Source organism: Lathyrus oleraceus, chromosome 2 (assembly GCF_024323335.1).
Source record: "Lathyrus oleraceus cultivar Zhongwan6 chromosome 2, CAAS_Psat_ZW6_1.0, whole genome shotgun sequence".
Taxonomy (NCBI): domain Eukaryota; kingdom Viridiplantae; phylum Streptophyta; class Magnoliopsida; order Fabales; family Fabaceae; genus Lathyrus; species Lathyrus oleraceus.
Window position 1 is genome coordinate 426,234,846 of NC_066580.1, and position 22,497 is coordinate 426,257,342.

The following is a 22,497-nucleotide window of genomic DNA, read 5'->3' on the forward strand; positions in this document are numbered from 1 at the left end:
TAATCAAGTAATCAAGGAACAGTCCCTTGATATCTCCTCGAGCAGTGTACCAGTAGTTGGGATTAGACATCATTTATGAGCTGTAATCATTTTTTCCTCCAAACGTGCTAACTTGGTTTTTGTGCTAAACTCCGATTTGTGTGTCATTTTGCAAGCGCCCTAATTTGGGTATTTAAACACATTCATTTCACACATTGCACACTTTTCACTCTCACGCACGCTTAAAACCTCAGTTCTCTCAAGGCATTTCTGCAAGCAGTTCTTCATCTTCATCTCAATTCTTCATCAACATCATGGATGCTCAACAACAAGCTGTGTACAACTTCTCTCAACAAATGGGTTCAAGCGAACAAGTTCAAAGCTCAAGCAACCCAACAGTTACAGGCATCACCACAACACCAATCTACAAGGAGCCTCACATTCTTGATCATGAGCCTCATATTCATCTTGCAACTCCATTTGAAAAACTAGAAGTCTTATGTGAATCCTTGGTGGATTTTGACAATATGAAAAGGAATGGCATAGACCTCACTAAAGAACTCAACAAACAAGGTTGGGGAAACTACTTTTAACGTCTCTATGGTCCAGTCTACCCAAATCTGGTGAAGGAATTCTGCAAATTTGCTGATGCTGATGATCACTTCATTGTCTCCTATGTTCTGTGAGTCAAGATAGTGATAATTGAGAAGTCCATCGCTGCTCTTCTGAGCATGGAGAAAGATGGAGGCAGAAGAATCTACAACATTAATCCCAGGGCAAAATACATATCTCAAGAAATCAACCCAACCATTTTCAAGCAGAACGCATAAGGCAATCCCTCCAAGAACAAGGAGCTACTTCAGAACCTCCGAGTTTGGCTGAAGATCATTCTGGGTACCATCCATCATCGCCCAACATCAAACTCCTCAGACTACATCAACACTGATCAAAAATGCATGTTGTATTGTATCCACAAGGGACTGAAGCTGTGCCTCCCAGCACTTCTCTTTAAGTACCTCAGAGACACTATGCGAGATACCAAAAACCACATGAAGCCTAGAACCTACATCCTTCTAGGAAGGTTAATCTCTGACTTTATGATTGAAAGTCGCCCAGTGGATCATCTATTAAAGCACAGACTCATGGAGGATGTGGCGATCGACGTTGGAAAGCCTATCAATGCCAAGAATCTGAAGAGCATGGGGATTCTGGACCAGGTCAAATTCATACCTACTCTGGACACTTCTTGGGATGCTTTAAAAGATCAGAGGAAAATTCCCCATGGTCTATATCTGTTCTCAAGGAAAGAGCCCCGAGATGTAATCCTCTTTTATCTACAAGGTCTGAAGGACGAAGGAGTGGATATCTCAGACTTCCATTTAAGCGATCTACCAGATAAAGCTCCGAACTTCATGAGGCATAAAAGAGGTCCCTCTGAGAAGACATTGCAGGCGAAGAAAGCAAAACTAGGAGAATCCTCCGGATCAAGACCTCCAGCACCTTTGCATGAGCCTTCTAGTTAGTCTGCCTCTCCTGCTCCCTCTGCACAAACACAGCAAATTGCTTCTGCTATCCCTCAACCAACTCCCATATACACTCAATCTGAAACCTCCCCTTCAACCACCAGAACATCTCAGCAACCATCACAGAAATTCAACCTTGCCACCACCACCTTACTCTTATCTGAAGCTGAAAAGCTAAATGAAACCACCTCTTCATCCTCTTCCCCATAATCACCCCCCTACTTCATCATCTCATCTGACACAGAATTCTCTGACCTCTCTTCTCCCACTCTAGCCCAACTTCAGACTCAGAACCTTGCCTCACAACAACCACAACAATCTCCACCTGAACCTGAAGTAACCTCACCACCCACAGAACAACCAAACCCAACATCATCTGACGTTCAACCCTCTGACCTAAACACTTCTGACACACCCCCACTAAATACTTCCGCTGAACCACAAACTCTCAACCTAAGCCCTCCCACTTCTTCACCTCTACCATCTGAACCACAAAACTCCCTGCCAACCCTAGAGGAAGCAATTATGTTATTTGCAGGAGCATCAGTTGACAAGGTCAGGTCGCTGACCATCAACTCTGGCATCAGTGATGATCCTTCCTCTGTTAGGACACACTGGAACAGAGTTATTGGCTGGATGACCTCTGAGGCCTTCAAGCTGAAGAACCTCTCTGAGCAAGTCAGAAACGACTTCATCAGAGACGCTGTGGCAAGACTACAGGAGCGCTTAGCCAGAGAAGCTGAGGAGCAAGCCAGAAGGGAAGCAGAAGAAAAAGCAAGGCAAGAAGAAATTCAAAGGGTTAAGGAAGCTGAAGCCAAAGCTCTAGCTGACGCTGCTGCTGCTGAAGCTGAAGCAAAAGCTGCTGCTGAAGCTGAAGCTAAAGCCGCTGCTGAAGCTGAAACTCTCCGTGCTGAAGAAAAGAATGCTCTGACTCAGGGGGAGTCCTCTACCTTTGTCCCTCTGGTTCTCAAGACTCTTGAGGAACTTCAGAAAGAGAAAAAGGAAGTCCGAGCCAGATTGGATCAACAGGACACAATCAACGCCAACATCCAGAATCTGTTGACCCAACTACTTCAGAGGATGCCTCCTCCTCCCAACCCTTAGGCACCTAGGATTTTTCTTGCTTGTTGTTATCTGTTTCTGCTTGTTTTTGGCTCTCTGCTGTTTATGCTTTTATCTGGATATATATATATATATATATATATATATATATATATATATATATATATATATATATATATATATATATATATATATATTCCTTTTCTTTATCTTTGCTAAGTCTTTTTGATTCTGACAAAAAGGGGGAGAAATAAAAACAGCTCTGATGAAAACATATCTATCCTTCAGTACTCTGCAAACATATTATTCAATAAAAATCTATTTGCAGAAAAGTATCTAGAAAGATCATTGCATGGAAGCTCTAGTAAGAACTTCTGAACTCCCAGGCTTATCTCAGGGGGAGCTCACTTCTATCTGATATGATAAATTCTTATCTCTGAATGTTTCATCTAGTAATTAAGTTTGTTTTGTCATCATCAAAAAGGGGGAGATTGTAAGAACAAAATTAGTTCTACAATAGATTCCAGGATTTTGATGATAACAAAGGATGAAACCAAAAATGGCACCTTAACGAAATTTCTCTAAGTGTGCAGGACTCTGAACAAGAACAAAGGAATCTGATCACTTTATCAGATACAGAATCGAATCAGATACAAAGTACCAGAAGATCAGAAGCATCGGAAGAAGAAGCACGCTCTAGAAGTTTTGACTCTGAGCAAACCAGGACAGCAGAATACCAGAAGCTCTAAACCTCCTCTGGAATCAACTCTTATGATCTAAAAGACCAGGACTCTTAGAAGCTCTGATGTAACTTCAACTCAATCTCCATTTGACAGAGATAACGAAGATTTTGACAAAGGTTCTCCAAGTCCAGAACGAGTAACAGAAACAACAACTTCAAATGGAAAGAAAGTATATTTGGAAAGAAGTTATTCAGGGAGACAATTTGGTTATGGCAAGAAACACAGAAGTAATGGCATTAAACTCTCATCAAAGACAAATATTCTGCCATCACTACAACGGTCCTTTCACCACTATATAAAGGACAACATACTTCAGTGAGAGACATACCTGAACGCACATAATATTTTCTATCTTCTCTCTTAGTTTTTCATGAGTTGTTGCTCATACGTGAAAACACTTGCTTGCTCTATTTGCTGTAATATTCACTTGATCTTAGAAGCACTTTAGATTACAATTCCTTCTGTTAAATTGATTTTGTTCCTCAAGTGACTCTGCGTAGTCTGTATACTTGGGAGGACTAAGAGATCCTTCTCTTAGACGTTTGGTTGTAATAATCTCTCAAGATTAGTGGATTAAGTCCTTTTTGAAGGAGAAATCACCTTGGCCGGGTGGACTGGAGTAGCTTTGTGTTATAAGAGAACCAGTATAAAATCCTGTGTGTTCTTATTATGCAAAAGCGCTTATTTTCCAAAACAATTCAAACCCCCCCTTTCTTGTTTTCCTCACCTTCATTACCAACAAAGCTTTCTCTCCACCGACGATAACGAGCTTACCATTATTTACAAACTTTAACTTCTGGTGTACAGTGGATGTAACAGCTCCTGCTTCATGTATCTATGGCCTTCCTAATAAGCAGCTATAGGCCGGGTGGATATCCATTACTTGGAAAGTAATTTGGAAATCACTCGAACCTATCTTCACTGGAAGGTCCACCTCACCAATAACAGTTTTGTGAGAACCATCAAAAGCTTTGACGATTATGCCACTATATCTCATCGGAGCTCCTTGACATGACAATTTGGAAAGAGTTAACTTCGGGAGTACATTCAGAGAAGAACTGGTATCAACCAACACATTGGACAACACATCCTCCTTAGAATTCATCGATATATGTAATGCTAGGTTGTGATTTCCACCTTCCTCGGGAAGTTCTTCATCACAAAAGCTCAAGTTGTTGTAGGAAGTGATGTTAGCCACAATATGATCGAATTGATCCACAATTACATCATGCTCTACATAAGCTTGCTCCAATACCTTTTGCAATGCTTCTCTGTGCGCTTCAGAGTTCATGAGCAGAGACAACACTAACATTTTGGAAGGAGTTTGGAGCAGCTGCTCCACCATATTAAATTCACTCCTCTTAATCAAACGAAGAACCTCATCATCATCATTAGGCTTCAAACTGCTGGATTCACCAGACTGACACTTTGGAGTGCTAACCGGATCTACTACAGGCACTTCCACCTTCTTACTGACATCCTCTACATCCTTTGGGAAAATAAGACCAAAAACACGACCACTATGGGTCACCTTCGTTATGTAGGCAATATTAACAATAGAATTGGTCGTAGTAAATGGAACCTCTTGACCATTCTCTACCATTGTCGCATTATACTGATACGGAATAGCTCTATCGAATGCATACAGGACTGGGCCCGCTAACCGTATTACCAATGGCGATACCAATCTGTTGTTGTTGTTACTACTGTTGCTATCGAACTGAATTACCACCTGCTCAGGGGTCTTGAATACTGGCACTATTACATTAACATCCTCTATAACCTTAGATTGCTGAATCTGGATCACACTCTCATCCATCAACCTCTGGATATCTCTCTTGACGATCGAACACCCACGGGGGTTCACACTGCAGATTGCACAACGGTTGTGATCATGCTCACAATCACTAATAATACACAGGGTTTTATGCATCTCAACCAAAGATCGACAAATACGTCACACATCAAACACTCGGAAACTCCCTGGACATCCATCTACCATATTAACAGAGGAATTACCATGAGCAGGCAATGGGTTAGCTTTCACATTCGACGCACGATCCTCAAAGGACACCATCCCACTCTTTACAAGCTTTTGGACCTCATATTTCAGCAGGTAGCAATTCTCAATATCATGGCCAGGAGCCCCTTGGTGAAAGGCACAATGAAGCTCTGGCTTATACCACCATGGAAGTGGTTCTGGTATTTGTGGCGGATTTCTTGGTTGGAGAAGGTTCTTGAGAACCAAAGACGGATACAATTCAGCATAATTCATAGGAATCGGGTTGAAAGTGACCTTCTTCCTCTCAAAGTTCTATTGTTGTTGATTATTATTGTTGGTGTTGGTGTTGTTGGTGTTTTTTGTTCGTTGTTGTGGTTGTTGACGTTGTTGTTGAACTAGTACTAATTGATTGTTAGAAAACACTAGAATAACAGATGATACTTGATGATGGTGTTGACGTGGTTGTGGACTTCTTCTGACATGAGGCCTCCTCTGCCTCCCCACTGATACTGCATTGGTCTCAGCTTCCTTCTTCTTAGCAAAATTGTTACCATACCTCTTGCTTGAAGATACCTCTTCCTTAGATAACCATCCCTCACGGACACCTTCTTCTAACCTCATTCCCATATTTACCATTTCGGTAAAGTCACTGGGGGCACTAGAAATCATCCGCTCATAGTAAAACGAACTCAAGGTCTTGAGAAAAATATTGGTCATCTCCTTTTCTTCCAAAGGAGGGGTAATCTGAGTGGTAAGCTCTCTCCATATTTGGGCGTATTCTTTAAACGTCTCCTTGTCTTTCTGAGACATCGATCGAAGTTGGTCCTTATTTGGCGCCATATCCACATTGTACTTGTACTGTTTCACAAAAGCCTCACCCAAATCGTTGAACGTGCGGACACTTGCACTATCCAAACCCATGTACCCACCTCAGAGCGGCACTAGTCAGACTATCTTGAAAGTAATGAATTAGTAATTGATCATTATCAGTTTGCATCGACAACTTTCTAGCATACATGACAAGATGGCTGAGTGGACATGTATTCCCCTTATACTTTTCAAAGTCAGGGACTTTGAACTTCATCGGGATTTCGACATTGGGAACCAAGCAGAGTTCAGCAGCACTCTTACTGAACAAATCTTTTCCCCTCAAGGTCTTCAACTCCTTTCGTAGCTCAAGGAATTGGTCTTTCATTTCATCCATCTTCTCATAAACATTCGGACCCTCAGACGGCTCGGAATGGTAGATGGTGTCTTCCATATGAGGCAGCGTGTGAACGATTGGAGGAGGAACAGACATGACCGGGCTAGATGCCGACATGGAAGCAAATGTAGGCGCAAAACATTCAGGCACAAAGTTAGGCGGCATTCCCCACAGGAATCTGGCAGACATGGTAGGAGCAAACTGAGTGGCAGGCACGGTTGAAGTAACAACTTCTGAAATGACAGTCCTTTGAGGAGGAGGAGTTCCAGGTGTTGGAGAAGATTGACTTTGAGCAGCTAACACTGACTACATCATGGCAGTCAAGCGAGCAATCTCGTCCTTCAGCTCTCTGTTCTCTTGCTCTAAGTGCTCCATAATTCTTGGATGATTGGTGCGAGTATTGTATCGATGAGTCAGCTTGGCTGGAGCACAGAAGAATAACCAATAAGACATCGGGCGAAAGAAAACCTGCTATGCAAATGTTGCGTGAAATGCAATGCTTTGATTGTTTTTATTTTCAAGGAACATACTATTTCATTTGCAAATATATAATAACAATTGTAACAATTTGATTGACCATAAAAATCTCTTTTATTTATATAATTTGGAAGGATTACACTAAGTACAATTTCAGAAACTAAAATACAAATACAAGAGAAAAGGAAACTAGTCATCCTAAGGATCCCCTAACAATAGTGCCAGATGATCTAGCTGCAGGCGCGTACTTCCTTCGGATGCGTCGAATCTCGGACATAAAAAAGGTCTTCATCTGAGCCTTCTCGAGGACAAGCTGGTCAACAATCTTCTTCCAAGCACCGGAAGGCTGAGACATACTAGAGGAAGATGAAACCTCTGGCTCTCTCTGTCTCTTCACTGCTCGATCTTCTAGAAGCTCAATAAGTGCATCCTTGTCATTAGACTCAAGCTGCAACTCCTCATGCTTTCGGCTCAAAGCATGGAATCGCTCTTCCTACATATCATTTTCTTGCTTCATCTTGGCGAGTGCGTCTTCCTACTCCTCTATGTCTTGGTTAGGGAGAGTTAATGGCTCAACCACAACCATAGACATATTTCTCTCACAAGCGTAAGGCATCTTCAACTCCAAAGCTCTCTTCTTCACCCACGAAGTGTAAGCTTCCAAAGCTACACAGTTGCACGGACCAAGCTCGGATCTTCCTTTCCTATGCACGTTATGCCAAGCATGCACCATCCTCTACTTCAAAGGTTGGGGATCTTTACCTCTTGATAGAAAAGACCTTCTAACTGAGTGTTATTAGGTTTGTCTCTCAAGGGGAACCCAAGTTGACGACAAGCCAAAGCAGGGATGTAGTTGATTCCTCCTTGTGTGCCAATGAGAAGCACATTAGAGAATTCACCACAACTATCAATAATATCCAAGCTACCCAATGAAGAACCATACCAAACTATATCATCATTAGTGAGAGACATAAGTCTCTGAGACCACCTTAGACATTGTTTATTCTCCACAAAAGCAGGCGTCTAAGGCAAGTGCAAAATAAACCACTTGTACAGAAGAGGAACACAACACACAATCGTTCCCCCACCTTTAGAATTCCTTAGATGCAAAGAGAAATACATATAACCCAACAAAGTAGGCACAAGATTCCCAATCAAGAAGATTCTAATGGTGTTAACATCAACAAAACCGTCAATGTTAGGGAACAATGCCAACCCATAGATGAGCAACACAAAGATAGCTTCAAAAGCATCCACACTACCGGCTTGAGCAAAGGCAGTAACTTCCTTATTGAGGAACTCAGAAGTCAATCCAAACATTCCTCCTTTCCTCACCCAATGAGCCTCAATCTCATACTTCTTCAAGTGAAGAGCTTCAGCTATAATGTGAGATCTGGGAACCTCTTCCAATCCACTAAAATGCACTTTGTCAGAAACAGGTATTCCCAAGAGATGGGCATACTCCTCTAACGTAGGCACGAGCTAATAATCGGGAAAAGTGAAGCAACTGTAAAGAGGGTCATAAAACTGAACCAATACACTCAATAGTCCTTCAACCACATCAGCAGATAACACAGATAGAAGCTTTCCATGATGTTGTTTGAAGTCCAAGTGATCTAATACAAAAGATGATAGCTTCCTTAACTCTTTCAAGTTGGGACATCTGAAACTATACTTCTTAGTGTTCCTTCGTCCACAATCCATGGTCTGAAAATATTTGCAAATAAAACCTTAGTTCCTTGAAGTTATTTTTTCGTGTGATGAATGTTATGATGCTCAGGGATGCATGAATGCAACAATCACAAATAAGGGATCACACACAAGGAAAACATAGGTCAAGGGTTGAATCAAGTCATTGTCAAGATCAATCATCGATTTTGGTGGATTATGGTTTTCACCTTATCAACACCCAAGTTCCATTGATATTGACAAGACTTGATTCGATCAACAAAGAATCAAGGGTTTGTTGTGATTCATGAACATGAAGTCAGGTTAAGAACCATCCCAAAGGAGTGCACTAAGGTTAAAAACTTGTAGATCATGTTCTAAAAAGTTCCCAGAGTCTTAATTCCATCTATCGGATATTACAGGTTAGGATGACTGACTCATCAACCCATAATATTCTCAATAGAAACTCGTCTGAGTGTAGTCTCGCGTAACAACTGTTATCAAGTCTACACCTGAACAGTCTCCACACTACGTCCTAAATAGGCAAAGATGGGTTAAATGTTCTACAGTTCTCAGCTTCTCGGACCCAAAATCAAAGAAAGTAATGCCTAACCATAAATAACTTGTGTGACATCAATAACTCCAAAAGGGTCTCCACTAAGTAGATGGGTCTCAAGCCAACTTGTTAAGGACTACTCCACACAAGTCGAACATGACTATACCATCCTCCTATCTTAATTGAACTCAAATTCGGGTTAGAACTTATCTCACCACTCAGAGATCACCAAGAATGACAAGCAGATTATATCATACAAACAAATATACATACATCAAATATACAATTATATACACACAAAAAAGTAGGCTAAACTCACTGGAGACTACTCCCCAGCAGAGTCGCCACTTAATTTTTGTAGCGGTAAATTCATGACCATCAAGCTATGGATAAGGTTAACGTCAATTAAACCAGAGTCACCACCGCACTTTTATTGTTTCCAAGGGAAAAGGGAAAAGTTCGAACAAAATCCAAAGATATGAATTTTTCAAATCAAAACTAATAAAATGCCAGAGATTACAGGTAAGGGGGTTGGTTACACAGAGGGAAGGTGTTAGCACCCAAGTGTTCTAGGTACTCCTAGGGAGCCTTTTTTTGTGTGTACATGTGTTTTAGTATAAAAGATGTTTGCAATAAAATAGAGTGTGGGGATGAGAAAAGAATTTATTAATTATATTTTTGTGTTTGACAAGACCTTCGGACTTGTGCCTACTGATCAGTGCATTTTGATGCACGTTCTTCCATATTTGTACTTAAGCATTTCTTCAGTTTGCTTTACTTATTTTTATGTTTTAATGTGTTTTTACAATTTATTTTATTTTTGCACTTATTTGTTTTTCGTATTATATTTTCAGCATTAGCAGCTTTCACGAGAAAAATCATATCTTGAGCTACGAGTATCAGATTGAGGCTTGTGAGTATGCGTTGGAAAGCTAAGGAAAAGATCTACAACTTTTGTTCAGAAGTCGAGAGCTGAATCGGAATGTAGCAGGGCCAGAAAGTCTGTTGAAGTTGCAGAATTTTATTTGTATTTTTGTTGGATCATTTGTAGTGGGCTGGGTCGACCCAGTTGAGTTGTAAAACGGGTCTTTGTTTTCCCCTAGGTCTAGCAGTCGTACACCATTGGGAAGGGAACGGGAAAATCACGGTTGATGTACGAATTTGAGAGCTTGCAAAGAATGACTATGGAGAACTAATTTCCCAAGAATCAATTCACTGTAATCGGATGCCACTTTGAGGTTCTTTTATAATTTTCCATTAATCTGTTCCTTTGAATTATATCTATAATCACAATTACTTGCTTAATTTAATTGTTTTTACATGATAGAATTCTTTAATTTGATTGTTGTCTGCTTTTGAATCAATTTCGTGATTAGTGTAGCTTTTGCATTATCGCGTTCGATCATATTGCGTTTGCTTAATTCGCAATAGTTTTAATCCGTTTGCTTTACTCGGAATTCAGGGACAGACTTCGTATAATTGTTATTGCGCTTGTCAAAAGCTTTTGTAATCGAATAGGATCAGACTCGTTTAGGGAATTGGAATTTTATAGGGATCAATGATAAGTCGGAAGATGATATAGTGGGTTGATTCGTTTCAGCTTATTCAAATAATCACTTTTCATAATCACTTATTTTCTGCATTTTTGTAATTGAACACCAAATCAACCCCCCATTCGATTACGTTTAATTATTACAAACAAGATTCTTTGAGACGATATCCGAGTTTAATTATCGCTGTATTACGTTTTTACAAAATTACTCGTTTTTGATCTGCGCGCGACAGCGGATCACCTACGTACCAACATAAAATGAGGGATCAAAACCTCGTAGTTCGTGGTAACAATTTCAAAGTGAGTGAGTTGCTTTTAACAAAATTTTAAGTTTGAAAGAGGCAAAAAAGGGCCTAAAAGAGTTTGAATGGGTGTTAGTTCTTTTTGTCTTTTGAAATTTTAAGTCAGGTATGGTTAAGTTCATTTACAAGTTTGATCAAGAAAAAGAGTTTAAAAATGCAATGGCATAATGCCAAAGTTTCTAATTTGCAACCAAGTCAAGTTTAGAAATCACAAGTAAAGAAGATTTTGAAAAAAAGGGGGGAGAAATTTGAAATTTAAGAAGTGGGAGGAGATAAAAAGACTAATCCTAAGCAAAAATTAAAAGTTAAGAGTTGAAAAGATCTGACCAATGGGATGCAATCCAATAGACAAGAATGTCATATAGAAACCAAATTTTCCCTTGGACTTTAGAATCAAGTAATACAAATAGCAAGGTGAAGAGCAAGGCATCAAATAAAGATAGCCACATCCAAGCTAGCAACTTCATAGTCTTCTTCTTAAGCTCCCATGTATCAGATGACATACTCCTTGAATGGCTTAGACTAAGGCATTAGACACAGGTTCAAAGTAATAATTGCATCAAGACCATGTAGCAGATGAACTCAAAAGGGATCTTAATACTTGCTTCAGATGAAAGTTCAATTCACAAGGACTAGCCTCAGAAAAGTTGGCATTGGCCAAGTCCTTTTTGCATAGGGAATGTTGCCTAATTCTAAGTCCAATGTCTCAAATCAAATCCAACAGTCCACACAAATCCTTTTTAAAGTTTTTGTTGTTATTATGTACATTAAGGTTAAAAGAACACAAACACAAACAAAATACACAAACAAGTATATACAATCACAATATAATCACAAAGTATGGCTCAAGTGAGCAAAGTCAAAATGGCATTAACGTAAACAAGTTAAATGGTATGAATAATGGCAAATGAATAAAGACTTGAATTTAAAGTGCATAAAAGTAAATGGCTTGAAATTAAAGATTAGTTAAATGTTAGTTTATTAGAAGTCAGTATTGCTTTAGCTTTTTGTTGTTTAAGTCATTCTTTGGAGAACACTCAACCCTCTATTCACAAGCATGGATCCTTGAACCAAGACATCTTCCAAAGGAAGGAAAAAAGGCCAAGTTTCCATATAATACCATGAAAGGGGAGAGACTTACAATCTCTCTTACTAGAATGCTATGCTTTTGGGTCAAAATTTAGCGTTATGTTAAGCAATCGTAATTGGACTTATGTAGAAGTCACAACTATTTGAGATCGGGCAATATAAATTTTAGTGTTAATGCATGTTAGAGATATGGTATTATGAACCATATTCCTAAAACATACCACACTTAAAAGAAAAAGGCAAAAGGGTGGACCTAATCTCATCCATACTTATGTTGATTTTGCAATCAACTGGCCTTAGGATATAGAGATATCATAGGTCAATCAAATGGATGGTATAGAATGGGATTGAAGATGAAGAGGAAGGGGAAATGGAACAAACACAAATTGGTCATGGGAGAACTTTTATCAAATTAAAATTATTCATTTATTTTGGGAGATGAAATATATATTTCATCAATCCCCTAAATCCAATGATTTTAATCCAACAAAGTCAAATCAACCTTGACCAAGGCCCAAGCAACAAAATTCAAACTCAACAAGTCAGCACAAATAGCTCTACACAATTTATTTCAATTAAACAAATTAAAAATCAATTAAAAATGCATTAATCAAATTATGGTTGATCAAAATCCTAAAACCTCTTCAAAACACCAAATAAATGGCCAAGAGATTTATCATAGGTCAAACAAGGTCAAAGGACCTTGGAGAAAAAATATCATTATTTTTGGAAACTTAAAAGTATTTTTAAATAATTAAAAATATGCATAAAAACAATTAAATCATGAAAAATATTAATATTGATCCAAAAAATAATTTTAATTCAGAAAATGAAAGAGAAAAATATTTGAGAATTTTTGGTGAAAGTCCCATATTTTTTGGATCAATATTAAAATTAATATGAATTAATGAAAATAAGGAAATAAAAATTAAAATCCGAAAATACAAAAATACGTGGACCACTTGATCTCCCTCATTAGTTGAGGTGTCGGATCAATTGTATCAGAGCGCGCGTTCCATGGTGAACCTTAGTCAATGTGCCACACATGTGGTAATCAGTTTGGACGCTCAAGATTAAAACAAAATAAGAGAATCATGTGGTCTAGACACACATCAACGCATCATCGGAGGCAGAGCTCCGGTCTTCTTCTCTGGTAGACCTCACCGGACTGGTCCACCCTCAACCATCTCCAAAATGAAAAAGAAGGACATGAATTTAAAGTAAAAATGCTCAGGAGCTCGAATCTGGTCTCAATTTTACCTACCTCCAAGTATATTGAAAGATACAAGGAGTTGAATTTTGAGGATCAATCTTGTTGTCTACATTGGTAGGACTTCAGACAACCAAAAATCAACAAGAATAATGGAGAATTGAGTGAGAATCAAAGAGATGAAAAATTCAGAAATTCACCTTCACTGCAGGTTCAGATGGACACGATCTTGCTTTCAATTGTACTTGCCCTTGCTTTTGATGCTTGATAGAGTGGAAATGGATCAACAGAGAAGAAGGACTCTTGGAGTTTTGAATCTCAAAATAGTGGGAGATTCAAACTCGATTTTTAATGAAAATCCTCAAGGTTATCCTTTGAATATGGAGGTTTAGGGTTGTAGCTTCAAAGCTGGCGCACAAGGGTCCTTAATTCTGAGCATAGACACTTTTATTTATAGACAAAAGCCTTTGATATTTTCACACTTATTTCAAAAGTTCAAAAATAGAAAAATGCTTTTGCATGGATGCATGGGCGTGTGATAGGCCCGTGTAATGATGCATTCAGATCCAAAATCACGTGTAAGCATTATTGAAGTCATGTGGAAAGGCCATGCAATCGTGTATGAGAAATGGAAGTTCAAATACTCCAAATGGTCATTCAAATTTAAGCCATGCACAAGTCATTCATGCTTTGACCAAATGGGATGAATTTGGACTTTTTGGAAAGTTTAGATCAAGAGGAAGAACTTTCATGTTGAACACATTTTTATTTGAAGCATGGATCATGATGAATTTTTAGGTGGAAGTTTGGAAAATCAAACATATCAAAACATTTTCTAAGTACCAAGCCATATGTTCACTTCTTCCACCTTGAATAACTTTTTCTATGGGCTTCAAATGAGAAACGTTCCTTCATAAAAGTTGTAGCTCTCTCAAAGTCCTTCAAATTAGTCACAAATTTGACCTCATTTGGATTTAGCATGAAGGCGTTATGCATTTTAGAAGATGAGGAAAATCACTTGTTCAATGGTATTGGCCCAAAATGACCTATAATGTTTCCTCATATCAAATGCATTTAAAAGTTGAATTTTCACTTCCTCAAAACATCAACATTGAAGTAGACATCTTGAATTTGAGCATGCAACTTGAATGGATTTCATATCATAAAAATTGAGCAAGTTATGGTCTTGGGAAGTTGACCTCCAAATTAGGGTTTAGACTAAATGACCTATAATCTTTCACCATAAAAAATAACTTTCCAAGCAAAACTAGCTCTTGACCTCAACATGAAAGTTGTTTGTAATGTCACTTAGACTAACGTTAATCTTGGAATTATTTTAATATGACAAATATTGTAGGAGATATGGTCCAGGGAACCTCAGTTTTGACTAGTTGAATTCCTCTAGTCAACCACCATGAACCGACTTGCTAGCTTGCTATTCTTTTGACTTTTGGGACTCATGGAGGATCATATATGCATAAGATGATGAATTGAGGAGTATCCCTTGAAATATTTAACCAATTGGTAAAGAAACTTGTTGAAGAAGTTACATAAGATACCCAGATGAATTAGGGTTTCCAAGGCAAACCAACTCTAAACTCTTGATGATTTCTTGATCAAAATAACATGTGAAGATCATGGGGATTCGTATATGATAATTAGAGCCATATTAAAGCAAATATTGATTGAGCTCCTTGCAATGAGGGTCTTAAACCCTAGATATAAACTTGATATATCATAGGTGAGCATGTGCACTACCTACAAAAGAGTTGAACTATACAATGACATATTTTTGGTATTTTGGTTAGTAAATAAGGAAAAATGAAGCTTGGTGATCTCTCCCAATGCAAACCTAATGAAATAGGGGTAAGGAGGATGCCAAAAAGTGATCCCAATGCTAATGTATATGATGAGAATAACACGAGGGATCTTAGGGTCAAAATTGGGGTCTTACACCATACAATGACATATTTTTGGTATTTTGGTTAGTAAATAATGAAAAATGAAGTATGATACAATCAAATGTGCTTGGTGATCTCTCCCAATGCAAACCCAATGATGAGGGGTAAGGAGGATGCCAAGGTGTGATCCCAATGCTAATGCATATGATGAGATAACATGAGGGATCTTAGGGTCTAAATTATGGTCTTACAATATTCCTTACAGAAATCAATTTCTTTTTTAAAGTAATTGCTTATATTATTGATGAAAAAAAATGATTTTTATTTTATTAATTCACATTTAAAATTATCATCATAAAATTCAATCCTGTTTAGCTGAAAAATAAATAAGAGTAGAAACAATTGGATTAAAAGCTCAACTTTATTTAATAGAATGGTAGTCTGTAAATGACAAGACTCCATAGATCTTTACAAAATTTGAAAAAAGGTAATTTACATGGAATGGGGCTACATTGAATACAATGATCACTAATCCTTCTACCAACTTTAATATCCGCTGCGCTCTTGGCTTCGGTCGAGAATAATGAATCAGAACTGACTGACTTGCTCAAAATTGCTCCAATGATCAGGACCAACCGAATGCAGTTACTTACCACAATCCCTAATTTTTTCCTAGATTGCCCCAAGGTGGGGTACTCAATCTATCGAGATAAATTTTCTGTTTTATGTCTCTAATTTTTGCCTGGATCTCCCTTGTGGGTTTTCAATCCACCGAGACGCTCAATTTTGCCCAAGCCGCCCTTTCGGGTTTTCAACTTAGTGAGTTGTTCTTTTCCTTTTTTAGGCGAAGTATTTCTTGACTGCATCAGCATTCACAGGACGAGTGAACTCTTCACCATCCATAGTTGTAAGAATCAAAGCACCGCTTGAAAAGGCTCTCTTAACAACATATGGGCCTTCATAATTAGGAGTCCATTTTCCCCTAGCATCAGGTTTGAAAGATAGAATTTTCTTGAGCATAAGGTCACCTTCTCTAAATACTCGAGGCTTGACCTTCTTATTAAATGCCTTCTTCATTCTTTGCTGCTACAACTGACCATGGCACATGGGAGTACACTTCTTCTCTTCAATCAAATTCAGCTGGTCATACCTGGTTTGGCACCATTCAGCTTCAGTCAACTTGGCTTCCTTCAAAATTCATAATGATGGGATCTCAACTTCTACTGGGAGCACAACTTCCATGCCATAAACAAGTGAAAAAAGGGTTGCCCCTGTTGAAGTGCGGATGGATGTACGGTATCCATGCAAGGCAAATGAGAGCATTTCATGCCAATCCCTGTAGGTCACAACCATATTTTGAATGATCTTCTTGATGTACTTATTCACAGATTCAATAACCCCATTCATCTTGGGTTTGTAGGGAGAAGAATTATGATGTATAATCTTGAAGTCTTTGCAAAGAGCTTCCACCATGTTGTTGTTCAAGTTTGATCCATTATCAGTAATGATCTTACTTGGCATACCATAACGGTATATAATCTGAATCTTGATAAACCTTACAACAACTTGCTTGGTTACATTCGCATATGATGCCGCTTCAACCCACTTTGTGAAGTAGTCTATAGCCACCAGAATGAAACGATGTTCGTTCGAAGCTTTGGGCCCAATCATATCGATTCCCCACATGGAGAAGGGCCATGGAGAGGAAATAACATTCAGTAGTGTTGAGGAACATGAATCTTATCTGCATAGATCTGACACTTGTGGCATTTCTTCACAAACTTGCAACAGTCAGATTCCATTGTCAGCCAATAGTAACTTGCTCTCAACATCTTCTTAGCCATAGCATGTCCATTGGAATGAGTAACAAAGGAACCTTCATGGACTTCGGACATCAATAAGTCTTCTTCGTGTATATCCACGCCTCTGAGAAGAACCATATCGAAGTTTCTCTTATAGAGCACATCATTGTAAGACCTCAATTTTTACCCAAAGATCCCTCATGTTATTCTCATCATATGCATTAACATTGGGATCACACCTTGGCATCCTCCTTACCCTTCATTCATTGGCTTTTCATTAGGAGAGATCCCCAAGCATAATTTGATTGTATCATACATTGTTTTTATCATTTTACTAACCAAAATACCAAAAATATGTCATTTTATAGTTTAACTCTTTTGTAGGTAGTGGGTATGCTCACCTATGTTTTATCAAACTCATATCTAGGGTTTAAGACCCTCAATGCAAGGAGATCAATAAAAAATTGGACTACATTGGCTCTAAGTATCATATATGGATCCCCATGATCTTCTCATGTTATTTTGATCAAGAAATCATTAAGATTTTGAAGCTTGTTTGCCTTGGAAGCCCTAATCCATCTGGGTATCTTGCGTGACTTCTTCAACAAGTTCTTCACCAATTGATCAAACATTTCAAGGGATACTTCACATTTCATCATCTTATGCATATATGATCCTCCATGAGTCCCAAAAGTCAAGAGAATGTCAAGCTAGCAAGTTGGTTCATGGTGGTTGACCAGAGGAGTTCAACTGGTCAAAACTGGGGTTCCTTAGACCCTATCTCCTACAATTGTTGTCATATGAAAATTATCCCAAGAGAAACGTTACTCTAAATGACATTCCAAACAACTTTTATGTTGAGATTAAGATCTAGTTTTGCTTGGAAAGTCATTTTTTATGGTGAAAGATGATAGGTCATTTTATTTAAACCCTAATCTGGAGGTCAACTTCCCAAGATCATAACTTGCTCATTTTGTATTATATGAAGGCCATTAAAATTCCATGATCAAATTCAAGATGTCTAATTCAACGTTTATGTTTGGAGGAAGTTCAAATTAAACTTGCAAATGCATGTGCTAAGAGGAAACATTATATGTCATTTTGGGCCAATACTATTGAACAAGTGATTTTCCTCAACTTCTAAAATGCATAGCTCCTTCATCCCAAATCCAAATGAGGTAAAATTTGTAACCAAATTTAAGGGATTTATAATAGCTACAACTTTTATGAAGGAACCTTTCTAATTTGAATCCCATAGAAAAAGTTACTCAAGGTGGAAGAAGTGAACATATGGCTTGGTACTTAGAATTTTTTTTCATATGTTTGATTTTCCAAACTTCCATCTCAAAATTCATCATGATCCAAGCTTCAAATTAAAAAGTGTTCAACATGAAAGTTGTTCCTCTTGATCTAAGCTTTCCAAAAAGTCTAAAATCATATCATTTGGACAAAGGATGAATGACTTGCGCATGGGTTAAAATTGAAGGACCATTTGGATAATATCAAGTTCCACTTTTCATACACGAATGCATGGCTTGACAACATGATTTCAGCATGGCTTACACTCAATTTGGACCTAAGTGCATCACTTGATGGGCCTATCACACGCCTATGTAAGCATGGAAGAGAGATTTTCAACTTTTGCTAAAAATGGAATTGTGCAAATAGTAGTCCCATTGGCCTATAAATAGAAACTCTCTTGCTCAGAAATAGGGACCTCATGTGTAAGCTTTGATTCAGCAACCCTAAACCCTTACCATTAAAGGATAAGCTTTATGATTTTCTTTGAAAGTCGAGTTGCAAATATCCAACTGTTTTGAGATTGAAACTCCAAGAGTCCATCCCTTTCCTTGATCCATTTCTATTCCATCAAGCATCTGAAGCTAGGCCAAGCATAATTAGGAGCAAGATCGTGCCAATCTGAAGCTCCAATGAAGGTGATTTTCCATATTTTTCCACTCTTCGATTATCCCTTATTTCTCCACTATTCTTATTGATTTTTGATTGTCTGAAGTCCTACCAATGAAGGAAACAAGATTGAGTTGCTTAGAGGTTAAATCGAAGCAACTCAGATCATGATCCTCAAAATTCAACTCCCTGTATCTTCCTATATACTTGGAGTTAGACAAAATTGAGGCCAGATTCGAGCTCCTGAGCATTTTTTCTTTGAATCCATGTCTTGTTTTTTCATTTTGGTGATGGTTGAAGGTGGACCAGTGCGGTGAGGTCCACCGGAGAAGAAGACTGGAGCTTTGGCTCCGGCGATGTGTTGGCAAGTCTCTGAACCACATGATCCATCCAATTTGTTTTAATCTTGAGCGTTGGTTGTGATTACCACGCATGCTGCGCAGTTGACTGATGACCACATGGAACGCGCGCTTTGGACCATTTGATATGTCACCTCAATTAATGAGGGAGATCAAATGGTCCACGTTTTTTTGATTTTTTGATTTTCATTTTAATTGCTTTATTTTCATTAATTCATATTAATTTTAATATTGATCCAAAAAATATGGGACTTTCACCAAAAAAATTCAAATATTTTTCTCTTTCATTTTATAAATTAAAATTATTTTTTGGATCAATATTAATATTTTTTATGATTTAATTGTTTTTGTGTATATTTTTAATTGTTTAAAAATACTTTTGACTTTCCAAAAATAATGAAATTTTTTCTCCAAGGTCCTTTGACCTTGTTTGACCTATGATAAATCTCTTAACCATTTATTTGGTGTTTTGAAGAGGTTTTAGGTTTTTGGTCAAACATAATTTAATTTAATGCATTTTTAAATGATTTTTAATTGTTTATTTGTGAATAAATTGTGTTGAGCTATTTTTATTGACTTGTGAAGTTTGACTATTGTGTTTGGGCTTTGGTCAAGGTTGATTTGACTATGTTGGATTAAAATCATTGGATTTAGGGGATTGATGAAATGTACATTTCATCTCCCAAAATGAATGAATGATTTTAATTTGATAAAATTCCTCCCATGACCAATTTGTGTTTGTCTCATTTCCCCTCCCTCTTCATCTTCAATCCCATTCTATCCCATCTATTCCATTGACCAATGATATCTCTATATCCTAAGGCTAGTTGGTTCGTAAACCAACACAAGTATGGATGAGATTAGGTACATCCTTTTGCCATTTTCTTTTTAAGTGTGGTGTATTTTAGGAGTATGGTTCATTATACCATATCTCTAACATCCATTAACACTAAATTTCTATTGCCCGACCTCAGATAGTTATGACTTCTACATAAGTCCAATTAAAATTGCTTAATATAGCGCTAAATTTTGACCCAAAAAGCATAGCATTCTAGTAAGTGAGATTGTAAGTCTCCCCCATTTCATGGTATTGTGTGGAAACTTGGCCTTTTTTCCTTCCTTTGGAAGATGTCTTGGTTCAAGGATCCATGCTTGTGAATAGAGGGTTAAGTGTTCTCCAAAGAATGACTTAAACAATTGAAAATCAAAAACAATACTAATATCTAATCAACTAACATTTGACTAACTTTTAATTTCAAGTCATTTACCTTATCCACTTTAAATTCAAGCCCTTTTTATCATTTGCCATTATTCATACCATTTAACTTGTTTATTTTAATGCCATTTTTACTTTGCTCATTTGAGCCATGTATTGTGAATATATTATGATTGTATATACTTGTTTGTGTATTTTGTTTGTATTTGTGGTCTTAGGACCTTAATGTACATAATAACAACAAAAACCCTTAAAAAATGTTTGTGTGGACTGTTGGATTTGATCTGAGACTTGGACTTAGAATTAGGCAACACTCCCTATGCAAAAGGACTTGGCCAATGCCAACTTTTTTGAAGCTAAGTCATTGTGAAATGAACTTTCATCTGATGCAAGTATTGAGATCCCTTTTTAGTTCATATGCTACATGGTCTTGATGAAAATAATACTTTGAACCTGTGTCAAATGCCTACTTCTTAGCCATTCAAGGAGTATGTCATTTGATACATGGGAGATTATGAAAAAGACTATGAAGTTGCTAGCTTGGATGTGGTTATCTTTATTTGATGCATTGCTCTTCATCTTGCTACTTGTGTATTTATATTGCTTAATTTCAAAGTACAAAGGAAAAGTGGATTTATATATGACATTCTTGTCTATTGGGTTGCATCCCATTGGTCAGATCTTTTTAACTTTTAACTTTTAAATTTTTTCTTAGGATTAGTCTCTTCATCTCGTCCCACTTCTTAAATTTAAAATCTCTCCCCTCTTTCAAAATCTTCTTTGCTTGTGATTTTTAAACTTAGACTTTATTGCAAATCTGAAACTTTGGCCTTATGCCATTGCATTTTTAAACTTCTTTTCTTAATTCAAACTTGTAAACGAACTTAACCATACTTGATTTAAATTTCGAAAGACAAAAAGAACTAACACTCATTCAAACTCTTTTAGGCCTTTTGTGCCTCTTTCAGACTTAATTTTTTGTTAAAAGAAATTCACTCACTTTGAAATTGATACCACGAACTACGAGGTTTTGATCCCTTGTTTTGTGTTGGTACGTAGGCACAAGTCTGAAGGTCTTGTCAAACACAAAAAAATAATTAATGAATTATTTTCTCATCCTCACACTCTATTTTATTGCAAACATCTTTTATACAAAAACACATACACACATAAAAAAGGGCTCCCTAGAAGTACCTAGGACACTTTGGGTGCTAACACCTTCCCTCTGTGTAACCGACCCCCTTACGTGTAATCTCTGGCTTTTTATTAGTTTTGATTTGAAAACTTATTATCTTTGGGTTTTGTTCGTATTTTCCCCTTTTCCTTTGGAAACAATAAAAGCGCGGTGGCGACTTTGGTTTTATTGATGTTAAGTTTATCCATAGCTTAATGGTCATGAATTTACCGCTACAGAAATTAAGTGGCGACTCTGCTGGGGAGTAGTCCTTCGTGGGTTTAGCCTACTTTTTTATGTGTGTATATTGTGTATTTAATGTTTGTATATTTGTTTCTGTGATATAATCTGACTGTTGTGCTTGGTGATCTCTGAGTGGTGAGATAAGTTCTAACCCGAACTTGAGTGCAATTAAGATAGGAGGATGGTATAGTCATGTTCGACTTGTGTGGAGTAGTACTTAACAAGTTGGCTTGAGACCCATCTACTAAGTGGAGACCCTTTTGGAGATATTGATGTCACACAAGTTATTTATGGTTAGGCATTACTTTCTCTAATTTGGGGTCTGAGAAGCTAAGGACCGTAGAACATTTAACCCAACTTGGCCTATTTAGGATGTAGTGCGGAGATTGTTCAGGTGTAGACTTGATAACAGTTGTTATGCGATACAACACTCAGACGAGTTTCTCTTGAGGATATTATGGTTGATGAGTCAGTAATCCTAACCTGTAATATCCGATAGATGGAATTAAGACTCTGGGAAATATTTA